Raw genomic sequence first — 14197 nt, forward strand, 5'->3', positions numbered from 1 at the left:
TGAACAACAATTAGCGCACGAATGCTTGGGATACCGGCTGCGTTGCGGCCACGTTAAGGCGATTCTTAAGCTCGTCCTCGACGCCATCGTCACCGTACGTGACACACAGGCTGAGAACTTGAATTCGAGTACGTGCTAAAGTAAGCTGCTCGTATTTCTCGGAACAATCTGAACTCGAAAAGACAGTTGCTTCTGTCGGCTTCCATGCATGTGGGCTCTTGCTAGTGAAAGTACACTCGAACAGGATGCGGCGAGTGCGGGCCGCTGTTGCATATAAGCTAAAGTGTGAAGCAAGTATCGTCGTAGTTCCGTAACGCAGTTGATATCACAGTAATCCGCTTGTACGGGTCACATTTAAGCTCTGTTTCATGTCTCCGTCGAGCATGCCAGTGTCGCGTTGAGTAATGCATCGCAGCAGCTCTTTGTCCTACCGCTCGCGTCGAACATATCCTTGATATGGACCAGTTTGCGATACGGTGCGTTTCTTTGCCTTTTTTGTCGCATTTAAGGGATTTTCGCTGCCGTCAATCGAAATTGCATTCCGTCAACAGCGTCGTCTGCGCCGTCGTCTGCTAGGACACCCGGGGATGGGATCACAGGATCGCAGCTTCTACAAACGACATGTCAGCAAAAGTATCTAAAAGCGCTTTGGTATTCGCATTTAATAAAGAAATAAAATGAAAAAATATAATTTGTTTTTGTTGCGAACACAATTCAAATATTAGTAATAAAAAAAGCGCATTTGTAGGTTTTTTGAACGAAGCAAAACTGCAGCCGTCGTCACGTTTTGTGTTATTTGGGTTTTCGTAGCATTGTTTGAGTGCTCGTGCGGTGGACGTGTATGAAGAACACCAGTGTGTTTTGGAAACCAACGACGAGAATTACGCCCTGTCAACACTGGTGATTTTGAACGGGTAAAGCCGTGAAGAAAGGTAGCGCTACGACTTCTTGTCATCTGGAGAGGCAACGAAGAAGAATGTGCGGTTTTGCTAAGCCTTGATGAGCCGTCTGAACGGTGAGTCCCGTGTACGTTTCTTTACTTCTGATCTCTATTCGCACGCGTTATTAGTGTGCGCCTATATAGGGATGGCAGTGCAGGCAGTCTGCGTGCGGTTGCCTCAGCTATAATGCGTTAAGGCCGATTCACACGACGGTCCGTTCGCCCGCGGCCCGCGCACTACGTATTCAGGCGCGCTGTCGGCCGCGGCCACCAGTTATCACAACAGAGTTATGCGGTCGCTTGCTAGCGCTGCGAAAAACAACAGACAATGTTTACTACATTCCAATAGCATAGATTTGTGCTACGTAGGAGAGGATGATGAGCGTGCAGTGCCACGTTAGAGAGCGCTCTTGCTAGGCCAGCTGCGGACAGACAAGGGAACTGACAACGGTCGAGTTGCCTCGCGGCTGGTGCCCGTCGGATTGATTTGTGCTACTTAGAAGATGACGATGAGCGGCAGTGCCGCGCGACAGAGCACTCGCGCTAGGCCAGCTGCCAACAGACAGTGCTCAGTGTGTGTACTCGTCGGATTAGTGCTTACGCCTTAATATTTGTCATACAATTTTTTCGGGGACAATGATCGCGTGTAAAAGGCTGGGGCATATCCCTTGCCTAGTCATTTGTAAATTTTTATCTGTGCTTCCCCATGGAACAGAATTTGACACAGTATTATGTCAAAGTTAGATCGTTCTTGCGTCTGCCCTGAGGTGTAGGTGTCGATGCTTCCTCGCCTTCAGATTTTGAGAACTGTTTGGGATGCAACTGCGCACTTATTTAGGATTTCAAGCTTTTTGCTATATCCCTCGTTTGTGCGGCCCGCTTTCAAGTCGTTCGCCATATCGGTGATGGTTTGTTATTGATTTTCACTTTCTCTTATTTATTCTTGGTTGACTGCCACGAGCTGTGCTGCCGGCGATTCTCCGCGCTCGGAACTATTCCCAGGCACGAGACCCTACCCACAGACCTCCCTGCACCACACTCACCAGTTTTCTTCGGTATTTTTTTCCCTTGCTCTTACTTGCATTGCCACTAGGCAGTTTTTATTTCTGTGCAGATTTGTTAAATGCAATACCAATTTTCGTTTCATGCTGTGATGTGAGATATCGTGCTTCTTGCTAATGAATGCATGCCTTTTCCATCCTCTCGTCATTTGTGCAAAGCAGACGGGTTTACTGGTCGCTACGTTCAATTTAAAAATACCTTCGGTGCTGCTCCAAAGCACCCTAGTAGTAATAATTAAATCCTGTGCATGCTATATTCGAATAGTTACGCTCTTTTCATCATGCATAAAAATAGTGGTATTCCAGCCTGCTCATCTTTCTATGCGGTTGTGACAGTCATGTAAATCTACTGAAAAAATGTATATCGGTGCATCACATACAATCTGTTCATTTCTTTTGTCATGGGCCATCTCATTGCTTTTTGTGTTCCTATGTGAATACCTTATTCTAATTTATGAAGCAGTAGACAATTTCTTCTCTTGTCATTCATGACATTGTTACGGCCACTGACAACAGTTGCTCTGACATATTTATTTGCAGTTGCCAGCTGCCAGTATCTACTGGGCCATTCGTGCTTCCAGCTTTTGGCTGTGCTATCTCTCCTCAGCTGTTTGTGGTAGGTATTGTTTTCCAGTGATGCATACCTTACCTGCCTATTTAGAAAAATTTCGTAGACATAGACTCACAGCCGGGTTTAGAAATGCATGCAGAGCTCTACGTGCACTTAGCAGCAGTACCTCCCTGTATAATCCCATGAATCTGATCCTGAATTACATGAATGTAATTGCATGATCTGTATGAAATAGTCGCTCATGAAGCTTTTGACTGCTGCTGTTAACATAATGGAATTTACACTGCTTCAGGTGGAGTGACTATTTCACACATGTTGCCTCTTATGCATATGTGCCCTCTGAAAGGGCGAACATATTCCTTTATCCCTTTAAAAAACATTGTGTTCTATCATGATGCTTTACCGGTATTTCTGGTGTATAGACCAAAATGTCACTCAGTATTGTAACATGAAGCGGGAACTCAGTTTGTCCAATGTTTTAGAGGTAACATGAAGCGGGAACTGAGTTTGTCCAGTGTTTTAGGGGTCCTAAAACATTGGACCAACACAGTTCCCACTCGAGTTATTGATCACTTCGCTCTCGCCCTACCATAAGCTTGCCGTCCAGGTTGGACAAATTGATAGAGCGACTGCTCCAGTGAAGTGGTGGTTCTGAGTTCGAACACCGGACCAGGACGAATCTTTCTTTAACTACGAAGTTTCTGTGAAAGCTGTATAGCTTTCCTTTGTAGCCGTTTGGCTGTGCTCGAGTGGATGTCAATGAGTAATTACTCCTTATTACAGATCTTTTGTCAACGCCAAACTGATTCAGTAGCAACAAATAGTAGAAGGGTAAAAGCATGCTGCTCCCAAAAATTCGTTAAGCATGTTATAAAATGTATGCTGTATTGTTTTAACTGCTGCAAAGAAATAACGGTGATGTTAGATGCCCAGCCCCTATTAGGTAAACATAGCTCGCAACTAACACAGTGGATAGAAAAGAAATATGGACTTCAACCCTCACGACGACCCTCACCCCAGTAAAACAAAAAGTGCCAGTGTTGCCATACTTGAGAGCTTTGCTCTTTAAAATTGCAGTAGACTGCTACTCAAAGTTGACAAAAAAATGCGTCTCGTTTTCTGCATGTGCATTCCATAGTGCTGGTGCCATTTTCACTGGCCATTGACATTCAGTCGCATGATGTGCACCCCGCTCCTCGAGTTGATTTTGTTTGTCTTGTGAACCTGCCGTCAAAATCAGTGCAGGATAATGCTTCCCCAGTTGATCTGCAGTTAACCTTGTCCTTTTCCAGCTGCTGTCACCCTTTCTCGACAGAGAAGGGCGGTGGGAGTCCAAGCCAGGTGGAGTTGAAATATTTGACTAGTAGTGGACAGGGATCGTGCGGTTTGTTGAGGACACAGGCAAATTGGAGACTTATGGAAGAATTTTTTTACCAGCCAAAAAAGACGCATACACAAGAGAGAACCGCACAGGACAAGGGCTGGTAAAAGCCATAGTCCTCTGTGGTTCTCTTGTGTATGCGTGTTCCTTGGCGGGTAAAAAAATTCCTCCGTAAGTCTCCAATTTGCCGGTGTCCTCCACAGATTGGAGGATCCCTGTCTGTTACTAGTCAAATTTCACTACTCCACCTGGATTGGACTCCCACTGCCCTTCTCAAACTTTTGAAATCCTGTTGCCCTAGCAGATCATCAGCTGTCGGTTGTATTACTTTCGCTTCAGTGAAATTTGACGTGTAGCGGACAGGGATCCTAGAATTTGTGGAGTACAAAGGCAAACTGGAGACTTATAGAAGAATTTTTTTACCAGCCAAGGAAGACACATACACAAGATTCGTTGTCTGTGTTTCACAACTGAAAGTTCTAAATACGTGCAAAAGTGTATCGTGCATTCGCACGTATTTTGAAAACTCAATTTTTGCAGCGTTAGGTTTTCGGAATTGGAGCTGTAGCATTGCCGCCAAAGAATCCCGCTCGTTAACAAAGCGCACACTTATTTGCTAGGTATATATTCCGTATACCGCAACCAGTACACGTCACTGTTTGGAAGGTTCTGTCGCGAAATTTCTGATTGTGCAAGGTAGCTTTTCTTTTAAATTCAAGCGCTCTCTATTTGCTTTTTCCTGTGCATATTCATCGGTCGTTTCAATTCGGAAGCATTGGTGCTGCAAGACGTGCATACGGAAGCTACATTTGTGCACAAAGCTCCTGAATTTTTGAAAGCGCAGCTCTGACAGTTCTCGTTGTCATAAATAAGTACAAAGCAGCCTAATCTTTTTGGACACACCATTTCATGCTCTTAGCTGTTTCTGAGAAACAGGCTGCCTTTTTTTCTGTTTTTGGTGTGAAACATTCCTAACAACTTCTTTCTTTCTCCATGCACAGATAGTCTATGCATACACGGGCAGCTTGATTGCAATATTTAGGGCAATATTTATAACAGGTGCAGTGAGCCTTGGTGCATGTGGACAGAAATTAAGCTAGGGTGGGGTGGGGTATTTTCGCACAGGGTAATGTTATGCGGAGGGTCTGGCGTATTGAAACCGAGTCTTTCTGAGCTCTTATTAGACGTCCCAGCACCAAGACAGTAGTTGAGGCTTTTCTTCTTTGTTGTCTAGTCAATGGTTTCCATCACATAAAATAGCCTTAATTCTAGCTATCCCGTGGCCGTCTACAGAACGATGCAGATATACTGAAGTGATCAGTGTTGCATAAAAGTAGTGAGAACATTGCAAATGCAAGACAACTTCATTGGTTTGCAGTGCACTAACGTGGCAGTCAGAGAATTACACATTACATTTGCAAATCTAAATTGTGCATAATAGTATGGACTGGCACGTAATGTGCGAAGTAATCACAGTTATCTCGTTCATGCCAAATGCTAGTGTGAAACATTGTCAGTATTGCATATTTATAAAGAGCAGACATGCTGCGCCTAACTTGTCGTTGGATAGATTTTATTACTATGAAAGCAAAAAGTTTACACATGGCTGTCGTGTTCTTGCGTGGGAAGTAGTATTACCTTAAATGAGTTTAAACACCAAATTTTTGGTTATGTGTGTTCTTTGTAGCGACGTGCTGGGCATTCGTATACATAGAATTGTTGCATAGTATTCGTCTCCAATCGCTAAATAATTACAACCAGATTTCTTTTCTTCCCTGTTTCAATAGCATAGCAATTGCTATGACATCAATGTTCAGTATAGGTTATGGAAGGCACAAAAAAGCTACGATATCGCTACTTCATCGTTTTAATTAGTTACAATGCTAAAGCCAGCCTGCCTTAAGAGTCTGAATCACAATGAATGACGAAGCCGCAATTATATTGCAGTTTTCCTCATGCCTCCCCTGGCTTATACTGACCTTTGATGCCATTGCCATGGCTCAGTTTTTAAAAGTGAAGCAGGAGAGAGAAGATATTTAATTACAAATTATTTAGCAGTCATAGGCGAATACTGTGTGGTTATCCGTGCATAGTAATGCCTTATGCATCATTAAAAACAAAAAAAATGTGCAACTGAAATTTGCTCGGCTGCTGACCCAAAAGACGCGGGTTTGATCCCGGCCGCGGCGGCTGGAATTTCTTTGGAGGAGAAATTCTAGAGGCCCGTGTACTGTGCGATGTCAGTGCACGTTAAAGAACCCCAGGTGGTCGAAATTTCCGGAGCCCTTCACTACGGCGTCTCTCATAGCCTGGGTCGCTTTGGGATGTTAAACCCCATAAACCAACCCAAACCAAACTGAAATTTGTTGTCTGCCTCTTTGAGAAGAAAAATTTTGAATTTTTCCTTCACTATTTTAGAGCATGAAATTCAGTTAATGGTATCTGAGAAACAGGAATTGCAACAGCCATTTCTCTTCAGCAAGAAAACTGTCATTGGTTTAAGTGTTTTCCCGATTCAAGGTTACCCTGAATAAGACCATCTGTCGGGCTAGTTGGTTGCGATCCATATGTATCAGCAGCGCGAACACAACACAGGAAGAAGGAGAAGAAGGTAAAGAGCGCTGAACTTCCAACTTTTATTTGAGCAAAAATTGAACCCGCACTTTTATACACATACCAGGTAAAATCCCACCAGGGGGGTAATCAAGGCGTGCTATCGAATTGGGACCAACACGATGTCCAGGGCATCAAAATGATAACTACTATCACACTATACAAAGACTTCCATGAAAAGCACGAATGACATGCGGAAAAAAAAACAAGACAATGTAAAAAACAGGGTTGAGTGTGCGCAAATGGAAAAAATGGAAAAACAGGGTTGAGGGCGCGAATTTTGCTAAAAGAAGAAAAAAAAACATGAGAAGGCGAGACACTGTAACAACGTAAGCGATGCGAAGGGATGAGCGCCAACAATTAACACGGCTAGAACTAAAATGCAGTGTGCCCCTAAAAGCCAGGTAAAATCAGGTAAAACCAGAGGGAAAGGTGATTTCTTTTTCAGATAATGAGATGGAAGGGGTGCTTACGCAACCTTCTTTGAGCCCTGAGATGTAGGTAGCTTCAATGATTTCGCATGTTAGTTGGTTTTTATGTTTCTTTAAGACGGTTGCTTTCTTAAAATGAGGAATGCACTTCTTTTGGCTGTCACATACACTGCAATGGGCGGGCAGGTTCCTCAACGGCGCCCCAGTTAGATCGTTCCTATGTTCCATTAACCTTTCGTTTAAGCATCTTCCTGTTTGGCCTATGTACGCCTTACCGCAAGCTAAAGGTATAGAGTATACAACACCCTCCGCACAAGGCACAAAAGGATCTCGGTGCCTGGTTGTACAGCTACTATTCTTTTTCTTTTTATTAACTTTGTTGCACAGGCTTGACAGGCGCAGAGGGGCTGAAAAGACTACGTCTACGCCTGTTTTCTGCCAATTTTCTTCAGATTATGCGAGATTTGGTGCAGGTATGGCAGAACGGCGACCTTTTTGTTCCGCTGTCACGTATCATCCGGGGCTTCACATTCACGCTTCATACTTATCAGGACTTTTTTTGCAACAGACGAAAGGAGAGATTGCGGGTATCCTGATTGTGTCAGCCTCAGCACTTGGCTCGAAAAACTGTCCTGCAACCTGTGTTCACAAGATTTTGTGAGTGCGTTCTTAAAAGTTGACTTCACGATGTTCCTTTTTACAAGTTTTGAATGGGCTGAATCGTAGGGTAGGATGGGCTTATTGGCTCTTGGTTCAAATAACCAGCACACATGGTCCTCTCCGAAAAACAACTTTAACTCTAAAAACCGCATGGCGTTTTGTTCTGGGAATTCATGAGTAACTTCAAGAGGTGATATAGTATTAGAAAAAGTGTGGAGGACTTGAGTTGCTTGTGTTTTAAAGGCTTCAGTGTCGCAATCTAAGAGGACCAGGAAGTCATCGACGTACCGGAAAATTTTTAGAACGCTTGAAGACTCAAAGCTTGTCCTTCAAGGATCTGTCATGCATAGCGAGGAAAAGGTCGCTCAAAATGGGGGCGATGCATGACCCTATACATATGCCTTGCTTTTGTATGAATCTCGAACCGTTCCACTCTGCCACTGTTGATTTTAGGTAAGCGCATAGCAATTCAATGAAGTCATCCGCAGAAACGCCACACTCATTTTGGAAGGCCGCAGTGTGGCGTTTCTGCGGATGGCTTCATTGAATTGCTATGCGCTTACCTAAAATCAACAGTGGCAGAGTGGAACGGTTCGAGATTCATACAAAAGTAAGGCATATGTATAGGGTCATGCATCGCCCCCATTTTGAGCGACCTTTTCCTCGCTATGCATAACAGATCCTTGAAGGACAAGCTTGGGTCTTCAAGCGTTCTAAAAATTTTCCGGTACGTCGATGACTTCCTGGTCCTCTTAGATTGCGACACTGAAGCCTTTAAAACACAAGCAACTCAAGTCCTCCACACTTTTTCTAATACTATATCACCTCTTGAAGTTACTCATGAATTCCCAGAACAAAACGCCATGCGGTTTTTAGAGTTAAAGTTGTTTTTCGGAGAGGACCATGTGTGCTGGTTATTTGAACCAAGAGCCAATAAGCCCATCCTACCCTACGATTCAGCCCATTCAAAACTTGTAAAAAGGAACATCGTGAAGTCAACTTTTAAGAACGCACTCACAAAATCTTGTGAACACAGGTTGCAGGACAGTTTTTCGAGCCAAGTGCTGAGGCTGACGCAATCAGGATACCCGCAATCTCTCCTTTCGTCTGTTGCAAAAAAAGTCCTGATAAGTATGAAGCATGAATGTGAAGCCCCGGATGATACGCGACAGCGGAACAAAAAGGTCGCCGTTCTGCCATACCTGCACCAAATCTCGCATAATCTGAAGAAAATTGGCAAAAAAGCAGGCGTAGCCGTAGTCTTTTCAGCCCCTCTGCGCCTGTCAAGCCTGTGCAACAAAGTTAATAAAAAGAAAAAGAATAGTAGCTGTACAACCGGGCACCGAGATCCTTTTGTGCCTTGTGCGGAGGGTGTTGTATACTCTATACCTTTAGCTTGCGGTAAGGCGTACATAGGCCAAACAGGAAGATGCTTAAACGAAAGGTTAATGGAACATAGGAACGATCTGACTGGGGCGCCGTTGAGGAACCTGCCCGCCCATTGCAGCGTATGTGACAGCCAAAAGAAGTGCATTCCTCATTTTAAGAAAGCAACCGTCTTAAATAAACATAAAAACCAACTAACACGCGAAATCATTGAAGCTACCTACATCTCAGGGCTCAAAGAAGGTTGCGTAAGCACCCCTTCCATCTCATTATCTGAAAAAGAAATCACCTTTCCCTCTGGTTTTACCTGATTTTACCTGACTTTTAGGGGCACACTGCATTTTAGTTCTAGCCGTGTTAATTGTTGGCGCTCATCCCTTCGCATCGCTTACGTTGTTACCGTGTCTCGCCTTCTCATGTTTTTTTTTCTTCTTTTAGCAAAATTCGCGCCCTCAACCCTGTTTTTCCATTTTTTTCATTTGCGCACACTCAACCCTGTTTTTACTTTTTTACCGTGTTCTTGCCTTCTCATGGTTTTAGCAAAATTCGCGCCCTCAACCCTGTTTTTCCATTTGCGCACACTCAACCCTGTTTTTACTTTTTTACCGTGTTCTTGCCTTCTCATGGTTTTAGCAAAATTCGCGCCCTCAACCCTGTTTTTCCATTTTTCCATTTGCGCACACTCAACCCTGTTCATTACATTGTCTTGTTTTTTTTCCCGCATGTCATTCGTGCTTTTCATGGAAGTCTTTGTATAGTGCGATAGTAGTTATCTTTTTGATGCCCTGGACATCGTGTTGGTCCGAATTCGATAGCACGCCTTGGCTACCCCCCTGGTGTGATTTTACCTGGTATGTGTAGAAAAGTGCGGGTTCAATTTTTGCTCAAATAAAAATTGGAAGTTCAGCGCTCTTTACCTTCTCCTTCTTCCTGTGTGGTGTTCGCGCTGCTGATACATAAGGTTACCCTATATTTTAAACTGCACAATGTATTACGTGACAAGAAACCGTCAAGCACAATAGGTGTGGTTTTAGAAATGACTGGAAGTGATAAGGGAATACATTTACTTAGAGCTGGCAGTGACCGCTGATCCGGATCATGAAGGGTAATAACTAGAGGAATATGGATGGGGCGGAGTGCATATAGGCAGGTTCTCTCAGATCATGAATGGCAGTTTTCAATACCCCTCAAGAGAAAAGTATACAACAGCTGTATCCTACCGGTATTCACCTATGGGGCAGAAACGTGGAGGCTAACGAAGAGGGTTCAGCTTAAGTTAAGGACAACGCAACGAGCTATGGAAATAAAAATGATAGGTGTAACGTTAAGAGATCGGAAGCGGGCGGAGTGGCTGAGGGAACAAACGCGGGTTGAAGACATCCTAGTCGAAATCAGGAGAAAAAAGCTTGCTTGGGCAGGGCATGTAAGACGAAGGCAAGATAATCGCTGGTCCTTAAGGGTAACGGAGTGGATTCCAAGAGAAGGCAAACGTAGCAGGAAGCAGCAAAATGTTCCATGGGCGGAGGTTTGCAGGAACACGGTGGACATAGCTGGCGAAGGACAGGGTTATTGGAGAACATGGGAGAGGCCTTTGCCCTGCAGTGGGCGTAGTCAGGCTGATCATGATACTTGCAGAAGAGGTTGCTCATGTTAAAATTTTCATTTGGTAAATATGTGCTTGTTTTACATGCACACAGCTTTTGAAAGGACTAGCATAGTGATAATTGTATTGGGCTTCATAAAATTGTAGCTCTGAATGAAGGTTTGCAATGAAAGGTGTCTGCACTTGGTAACAATATAGGTACACACTAGTGGCGACATGACACACACGATCAGTACATTCTAGTTGTATTCTTTCTTTTTTTTCATGGGGTTATATGCAGGATAGTATGAAAAGGGCATTGGAATTGACTCTTACTTCCATTATTTTCATTCATGTTTGCAGGCACCCGGAGAAATGCACGCATAGCCAAAGCTCCTTCACTCAGCCGAGCAAGCTACGGCATCATCCAGCATCTTAGTTTCTTTTGAGCGCTTACAGCTCACTGCGGTGGATTTGGTAGATGGGTTTACTTTGCTTTTGGCAGTGTTCTTGGCATTTAATGTCAAGTACACCCCAAAAACAAAGCGGGCTTGTCTGCTGCTTGAGACACTAATGGGGCTTGATCCTAGCGAGTGCCTCCCGAGCGTGTTTTGGGCAGCCACAGCAATCACAGCAATGACTTGAGAAATAAAAGTTATCAGTGTTGTACATTTGTGTCATTATTTCTTGAACCATTGTTATTCCCAACGCAGACAGAGCACCATACTAATGTGCAAACTGTAATGTAGCCATAAAGTAGTTGTATGAGCAAAAATTATAATCCCTTTTGCTCATTACTCTTTTGTAGATGTAGCGCAGGTGGATCCTGCAAAACATATGACCAACTTGCTCTGAAGAATATGTGAAATCGAAAATTAGTAGGATACATTGAAAACACGTGAAACTCCTTTTGAAGGAGTAAAATAAGATCTGGGCTGATACTCCTTGAAGGAGTATAGTCACTCTAACAAACGGAGTCCTGGAACTCTACCTGAAAGAGTAGTAGGATGCTGTTTCAATGTGGTAGCTTTACTCCCTCTGAGGAGTGCCTGTACTCTATTGCAGGAGTAGTACAGTACTCCTTGAGTAGGTGTTGGATCACTCTTTGTCCAGAGGGAGTAATTTTGTTCTGGAAAAAGGAGTGGAATATGGGACAAGCGAATACTCCTTCAAAGTGTGTTCTGGGCACTCCTCTGCACTCCTTTAGTTCTAAGAGTGCACTTTCATTTTCTTTACACGTTTCCATACATTACTGCCTTTGCCTCCAGAGTATAAGGCCCTGTACAAGGGCACCGAGAACACTACATCACAAAGATTCTTGTATAATTTTTCTTGTCAACTTTACTCAAATACTCCATCGAAAAACGTACGCTAAGAAATTTCACACTTAGAACAATCTCTCTAAAGAATCCAAAAATACGGCCAGGCATACATCCGGTGTGAACCACAACATCAGGCAACGTCGACCTAGCCTTTGTTGGCAAACAGCTCGCAGGAATGGGTCTCTTACATCCCTAAAAAAATAAACCGGTTCACGATCTGGCGTAAAAATAAATGGCCCAACCCAAGCCCGCCACACTTCACCTGCCTAAACAAATTTGTCCTCCTGCACCTCTCCCAAGTGGAGGCCCAAATGAACACGGCAAAAATTCGGTGCAGTTTTCGCACATTAACACGAGAACAATGCAACACTTGCATCACATACCATAACTTGCTTATTAAAAAAAGGTTACAAACTGTTGCTCTTGCAAATATTGACAAGTGGGCGTTTTTCCATTTCTCCGATTTCTCGCGGGTTTCTTGGATCAGCTGTGTCCATTATGGCTCGGTATCCTTATAAAACTCTAAAGGCACTCCCAGGTATTTGACAGGCGGTGTAGCCCATGACATATTAGCAAATGTCTCGGGGGTTGACGGCCATTCTCCATGCCAAAACCCAAGACACTTACCCCAGTTAACTTGGCTTCCTGTGACTTCACTAAAATGCTTCACAGTATCGACTGTCCTCTTTATACTTTCCTTATTTACACAAAATACCGCAACATCATCTGCGTAGGCAGGTAGTCTAATTTCAGTAGACTGCAGTCGGAAACCATCAATGCCTTTGTTTTGAAGAATGCTTAAACACAAAGCTTCAATATAAATACAGAACAAAAGAGGGCTGAGGGGGCAACCTTGGCGCACCGAACGTAGTACGTTGATATGGGCCCCCAATGACTTATTGACAATTAATCTCGTAGTGCAGTTACGGTACGCCAAGGCCACTCCCTCTCGAATAACTGTACCAACATTAATTTAGTCTAAGATACTAAACAGAATGTTATGTGAAACGCAATCGAAAGCCTTTTCCAAGTCCAACTGCAGTAATGCAACACGTTCGCGTGTAGCATCACAGCATTCGAGCCCACATCTTGCTTCATGGATGTTCTGAAAAATAGATCGTCCTTTGATCCCACAGGTTTGGTGGGGGCGAACTATTTCGGCTATAACTGTTTGTAGCCTGCCAGCAAGCACCTTCATATAAATCTTATAATCAACGTTCGTCAGAGCAATGGGCCTGTATGACGACACCCACCTCAGCTTATCTGGTTGGTCAGTTTTTGGGATAAGCACAGTATGCGACGACCCGAACGATGCTGGCAACGACTTCAATTCATAAGCCTCATTAAATAAGGCACAGAACAATGGTGATAACTGTTCCTTGAATGCTTTGTAGAAAGCTGCACTCAGGCCATCGGGCCCGGGTGATTTTCCAGGATTTAAGTTATTAATTGCCTGCTGCACTTCTTGTTCACTTATTGGCCGCTCAAGGTTAGCTTTTTGCTCGTCGTCAATTTTTGGCATCGCCTCAAGAAAGGATTCTTTAAATCTATCCAACTTGACACTGTGGCAAGAAAAGAGCTGTTGGTAGTGTTCAAAGAAAGCTTTCGCGATTCCTTCGTTATCTGTTTCTGTGCCGCCCGCCCATTCAATCTCTCCCACGTGATTACGTGTTGCGTTCGCTTTTTCAATTCGGAAAGATCTTTTTGTTGGCGTCTCGCCCATGGCCAGTTTCTCCGCTCTCGCGCGCACAAGTGCCCCGCGATAACGGTCTTCGTCAATCAGTTGAAGCTTTTGTTTTATTTTTCTAACATCGTCCATGTACAAACCCGGCGCACTACACTCCAGAGCTAGCAATTTCTCAAGCAGTGTCTTTAAATTCATTTCATTTTGTTTTTCTTTATACCGTATACAGCTGGATTGTTCAATAGGTTTTATCTTAATTTGTTGTTTGCAAAGTTCCCATTCTTGACCCAGTTCTTGCTCGGTATCCAGAGCAACGTTATTAATTTCCGCTTCCACGAGTCTAGTAAACTGTTCATCCTCTAAAAGTTTATTGTTCATCTTCCAAAGGTCCCACTGGTAACAACCGCCTCTCTTTCTGGTTCCAATCGTACACTGAACCACGCAGTGATCCGAACATGTTACGAGCAGAACGTCATAACATTGGCACTTTGGGACCAGTTCTACAGATATGTAAATCCTGTCAAGGCGGCCGTGACTAGACCGCTGAAAATGCGTGTACTGTAGTT

At 43.8% G+C, this 14197-nt stretch overlaps 1 long non-coding RNA gene across 2 annotated transcripts; it reads left to right on the top strand.

Annotated features, from left to right (window-relative positions):
• The first annotated feature begins 891 nt into the window (after positions 1-891).
• On the top strand, positions 892-11294 carry LOC149360885 (uncharacterized). 2 transcript variants are annotated; one of them, XR_016288353.1, is made up of 4 exons: positions 938-1015; positions 1902-1995; positions 2542-2617; positions 10989-11294. It is a non-coding gene; the product is annotated as an uncharacterized LOC149360885 (long non-coding RNA). The 2 variants fall into 2 exon arrangements; XR_016288354.1 differs by lacking the exon at positions 10989-11294 and adding an exon at positions 3057-3843 and having other exon boundaries at positions 892-1995; positions 2542-3015.
• The last annotated feature ends 2903 nt before the right edge of the window (positions 11295-14197 follow it).

The sequence above is a fragment of the Amblyomma mixtum genome, chromosome 2, assembly GCF_055824585.1.
Source record: "Amblyomma mixtum isolate Tamu chromosome 2, ASM5582458v1, whole genome shotgun sequence".
NCBI classification, from domain to species: domain Eukaryota; kingdom Metazoa; phylum Arthropoda; class Arachnida; order Ixodida; family Ixodidae; genus Amblyomma; species Amblyomma mixtum.